Source organism: Gossypium hirsutum, chromosome A08, assembly GCF_007990345.1.
Source record: "Gossypium hirsutum isolate 1008001.06 chromosome A08, Gossypium_hirsutum_v2.1, whole genome shotgun sequence".
Taxonomy (NCBI): Eukaryota; Viridiplantae; Streptophyta; class Magnoliopsida; order Malvales; family Malvaceae; genus Gossypium; species Gossypium hirsutum.
Window position 1 is genome coordinate 76,242,572 of NC_053431.1, and position 6,015 is coordinate 76,248,586.

A 6,015-nucleotide genomic window follows, 5' to 3' on the forward strand; every position below is an offset into this window, starting at 1 on the left:
CATGCGAGGAAGGTATTAGCACCCTCGCGACGCCCAAAATTGGTATCTCATAAACATGTGTTGACTTGATTTTCAAAAATACGAGTTCAATATAATATTTAATCGTGATCCGATTGAAAAATGAGAATTTTTAGTTTTCGATTTTTTTTTTAGAAAGGGTGTCCCGTTTTTAACACAAGCCGACGAATTTCACCCAACATAGCGATGAAATCGATGGCTTAATATTAAATCGGTACATTGCCTTATTTTTGAAATTAATTAAAACATGAGAAAAAAATATTCCTAAAGTGAGAAATTAAAAATAGATGAAGGACGCAAAAAAATGATATCATTAATGAAAATATTAACATGGAATACTAGAATATTATAATAACAATAATAATGATATTTACAAAAAATAAAAATAAAAACAAATCATGTACTAATAATAAAATAGGAAAAATGATATATTTGGTAATAATAATATAAAATAATAATATGTACAAAAAATACATATATATATGCATATAATAAAAGTATGTAATAATAATAATAATATCTACAATAAAATAAAATATTAAGAAACGTACATAAAAAATATATACATAAAAAATTTACAACAATAATATAAAATAATGATATGTGCAAAAATATATATATACATATGTACATAAAATATACACTAATATAATAATAGTTATAATAATACTAGCAATAGTAATAATTTGTAATAATAATATATACACAATATGGTATTTAAAAAATATATATATGTATATAATGGTATTTAAGAATATATACATAAGAAATATATAACTAATGGCATTAAAAAATATATACATAATATATATAAAATACCTAAAAAAAAGAAGGGGGAAAGAAGAGAGAAGGGAGGGGGGAAAGGAAATCCGGCCAAGGGGGGCCGGTCACCGGTCGATCGTTGGCCGCCGCCCGTTGTTGGCCACCGCCCACGGTGGCCGGAAAAGGTAAAATTTTTTTAACAATATATGTATATATAAAGAAAGAAAAAAAACAACACAAAAAAAAGAAAAAAAGATTCGAAAGAAGAGGAAAAAAGAAAAAGATGCAACATTTTTATTGATGTTTCTTTTGTGTTCAAAATTTGAAGGGATTTTTGTGTTTTTTTTTCAATCTTTGTAAAATCCCCCCCTTTACATGATTTTTGAATGGCTTTTTATAGCCATCTTTTACATGATTTTCTATTATTTCTTTTTCTATTTTGTAGGTGATGGTGGTAGACAATGGATATCAAAAATGGGAGGAAAAATGGGGCAAGTGGGAAAGTGGATAGGTGGCTAGGGTTTCTTGGTTTTTTTTTTGGGGTTAGGTTTTTCTTTTTCTTTTTTTTGGGTTAGGTTTTTTTTGGGAGGGGGCTTAATGGGCTTTTGAATTGGGTTTAATATTTGGGTTTTGTAATGGGTTTGGGTAGATGTAAATGGGTAATGAGTTAAGGGTTTTAGTGGGTTTAGAGGTTTGGTTGGGTTTTGATATAATCAGGCCCGGGCAATTTGGGCCTTCTACAGCTGCCCCTCTTTACTCATTGTCGTGCAACGATAATAGAGCAAAGACTTTCAAGGAAGACCAAAGTTGCCCGATCTTGCTAGGTCTTGACTTACTTTGGAACTCTTCTTATTTAGTTAGTCCCTTTTCAGTCCACCGCATCTAGTAGCTTTGGTTCAATCCACTGCAAATTCGGAGAAAGGCCTTGTAGCTTCAATCTGTTCCAATGTAACTTTAAGGATATGAGATTTGTGGCTTCGATCCGCTTCACTGTAACTTCAGAAAGATAAGATCTACAACTTCAATATGCTCTTCTATCGCTTCAGTGAGATAAGGTTTGTGGTCTTTTCTTCTGCGACTTCAGAAAGGCAATATCTGATGCCCTCGATCAACTCCACTGCAACTTTAAGGAGACAGAATCTGACGTCTTTAGTCAGCTTCAATCTTTATTCTCTACTCGGCATGTGATCTTGAGCTCAACTCATTTTTCGCAATATGAATTGACTCTCTAAAAACAGACATTAAAAACAGAAATTGAAAATAGCTCAGCGCGTGAGCCAAGGCTCAACTCACCTCTCACAATATGAGTTGATTTTTTGAAACTTAACTTGAAAAGAAGATTTTAAAAATACCTCGATATGTGACTGGAGGTTCAACTCACCTCTCGCAATATGAGTTGATTTTTGAAAAATAGAAATTAAAAGACTCAACTCAACTCTCGCAGAAATTAAAAAGCTCAACTCACCTCTTGCAATATGAGTTGAATTTTTTTGAAAAACAGAAATTAAAAGGCTTAACTCACCTCTCGCAACATGAGTTGATTTTTGAAACAACAAAAATTAAGAATACCTCAACGTGACCTAAGGCTTGACTCACTTCTCGCAGTTTGAGTCAAAATTTGAAACATAAACTAAAAATACTTCAGCGCGTGGCTTGAGGCTCGACTCACCTCTCGCAATATGAGCTGATTCTTTCAAAAACATAATAATGAAAACAGAAATTGAAAATACCTCGGCGTGACCTGAGGCTCAACTCACCTCTCGCAATATGAGCTGATTTTGAAAAAGTAGAAATTAAAAGGTTCAACCCACCTCTCGCAATATGAGTTGATTCTTGACAAACATAAATTGAAATTACCTCATCGTGTCCTGAGGCTCAACTCACCTCTCGCAATATGAGTTGAAATTAAAACACAAAAATTGAAAATACCTCAGCGTGCCCCAAGGCTCAACTCACCTCTAGCAATATGAGTTGATTTTGAAAAACCAAAATAAAAAGGCTTAACTCACCTCTCGCAATATGAGTCAATTTAAAACTAAAAATACCTCAGCGTGCCCTGAGGCTCAACTCACTTCTTGCAATATGAGTTGATTTTGAAAACAACAATTAAAAATACCTCAACGTGTCTTGAGGCTCAACTCATCTCTCGCAATATGAGTTGAGTTTCCTTGAAAAGCATGAATTAAAAACATCAAAATACGAAAACCTGTCCTTTGGTAGAATTCGGGTGTCTTTTCCTTTGATTCAGTGCGACACTCATTCAAGATTTCTTGCTCTGTTGGAGTACCTGTATATGCCTTGTATGATGTTATCATGATATGCACATGTTTGTCTTAAATGCTTTTATGCCTACATGATTATGCAGTGCTCCTTAAGCATGTTTGTCGTATGTCTATTTAGCCACGATTGTTGAGGATCTGTGTTCATTGCTTTGATTCTCGACTTTCTCTTCAGTCCTTATACCTGTCTTCAAGCTTCACGAGTAATCGACGTTTCTCAGATATCACTCTTCTGCCCCCGATTGAACTTTGTTCTTACTTTGAGACTCTTGTGCTTATCAAATTTTCATCCAGGTAATGCTTAACATTTCTTTTGTTTAGAGTATGTCATTTCACCATTTATCATGTAAATAAACACATAATGAGATGCATGAAAAATGTCAGATAGGGACAAAAATGATATTTCATATTCTTCTATTTCAAATGTGGCAAACAAAGCAAGTTAAACAATGAGAGTAAAAAATGTCAAAAAGAAAGAAAGGATCGTATTCAACGGATACAAATGCTCTAGCTATTCAACACATGAACTCTTCCTCGTTCCTCAATCAAAAATCTTTTCGAGCGCGACTTCTTGCGTAGAAATTTCGAGCTTTCAGAAATGCTTCAAATACTGTAGCCTCACTGCTTGACTGATCGTTCGACCGCGAGGTTTGTTTCATTAGGACGCCCTCTTGGGTTTTCATCCTAATCTTTTTGTACTAATCAAGACGCCCTTTTCGGGTTTTCGCCTTGATCCCTTTTTTTTTAAGATGCCCTTTTCGGGTTTTCATCTTAAGCATAATATTTCTTCACAGCATCTGAGTTCACTGGATTCGACAACTCTTTCCCATCCATCTCGGTAAGGATCAAAGCTCCTCCTCAGAATGTCTTCTTTACGACGTACGGTCCTTCCCAGTTTGGTGCCCATTTCCCTCGCAGATCTTTTTGTATTGGGAGAATTTTTCTTAGCACGAGTTCTCCTTCATGGAATTCTCTTGGCCGTACCTTCTTGTCATGGGCTGTGATCATTCTTTTCTGGTACATTTGTCCATGACAAATTGCCCTGAGACGCTTTTCTTCAATGAGGTTCAGTTGATCATATCGAGCTTGTACCCATTCTGCTTCTTCTAACTTTGATTCCATTAAGACTCGCAGAGAGGGGATCTCAACCTCAATAGGTAGCACAGCTTCCATTCCATAAACCAGAGAGAATTGAGTTGCTCCTGTAGATGTTCTCACAGATGTACGATATGCATACAAAGCAAATGGTAGTTTCTAGTGCCAATCTTTATATGTCTCAGTCATTTTCCCAATGATCTTCTTAATATTTTTGTTGGCTGCTTCCACAGCCTCGTTCATCTTTGGGCGATAGGGCGAGGAGTTATGATGCTTTATTTGGAATTGCTCGCACACTTCTTCCATCATCTTATTGTTCAGATTCATGGCATTATTTGAAATGATTCTTTCAGGCAAACCATATCGGCAAATGATTTCCTTTTCAAAAACTTGCACACTGCAGTCTTCGTCACATTGGCAAACGAAGCAGCTTCAATCCATTTTGTGACGTAATCGATAACCACAAAAATGAATCGATGTCCATTTGAAGCTTTTGGAGAAATTGACCCTATGACATCCATGCCCCACATAGAAAAATGCCACGGAGAAGTCATGACATGAAGGGGTGAAGGGGCTACATGAATTTTATCGCCGTAGATTTGACATTTGTGGCATTTTCTGGCAAAATTGATGCAGTCACTTTCCATTGTCAGCCAATAATAACCGAGTCTCATGATCTTTCTGGCCATACTGAAACCATTGGCATGCGTTCCGCAAATTCCCTCATGGACCTCTTCAAGTATTTTTCTTGCTTCAACATCATCCACACATCTCAAAAGCATCTGATCCTTTCCTCTTTTATACAGGATATCCCCATCAAGAACAAATCCCGCTGCCATTCTTCTGATTGTTCTTTTGTCGTTCTCGTTTGCTTGTTCAGGATACTTTTGATTCTTGATATATTCTAAGATATCATGGAACCATGGCCGTCCGTCTGGCTCCTTTTCAATGCTGAAACAATGGGCAGGGACTTCGTATATGCTCATTTGAAGAGGCATTATTTCAGTTTCTCTGCTCGCTTTGAACATTGAAGCCAACGTGGCCAGGGCATCAGCTAACTGGTTTTCTTCTCATGGGAAGTAATTAAAAGTTTTTTCTTCGAATTCTTTAATCAATTCTACCACTAGGTCACTGTATTTAACCAGTTTCGAGTCTCTCACTTCACAATCTCCACGGATTTGGTAAATCACCAAGGCTAAGTCTCCGTATACCTCTAAGATCTCGATGTTTCGTTTGATAGCTGCACGAAGCCCCATGATACAGGCTTCATATTCTGCGATATTATTGGTACAGAAGAAGTTCAGTCTTGCAGTGAACGGATAATGATTCCCGTCTGGTGATACCAGGATTGCTCCAATTCCATGCCCTAAAGCATTTGACGCACCATCAAAGCACATCTTCCATGACTTCTCTTTTGATGACTCGGATTCTATTTTTGTGATGCACATTAAGTCTTCGTCTGGAAAATCGAATCTTAAAGGCTCATATTCCTCTGTCGTTCGAGTTGCTAAGAAATCAGCTATTGCGCTCCCTTTTATCGACTTCTGACTTATATAGGTAATGTCATATTCCGAAAGGAGGATCTGCCATCGTACCATTCTTCCTGATAGTGCCGGCGATTCCATCATGTATTTTATTGGGTCTAGCTTTGAAATTAGCCATGTCGTGTGATACAACATATATTGTCTGAGTCTCCGAGCTACCCAAACCAGAGCGCAACAATATTTCTCAATGGACGAATATTTTGCCTCATATTCAGTGAACTTTTTGCTGAGGTAGTAGATCGCTTTTTCTTTCTTTCCTGACTCGTCGTGTTGCCCCAGTACGCAACCCATTGAACTTTCGAACACAGTCAAATACA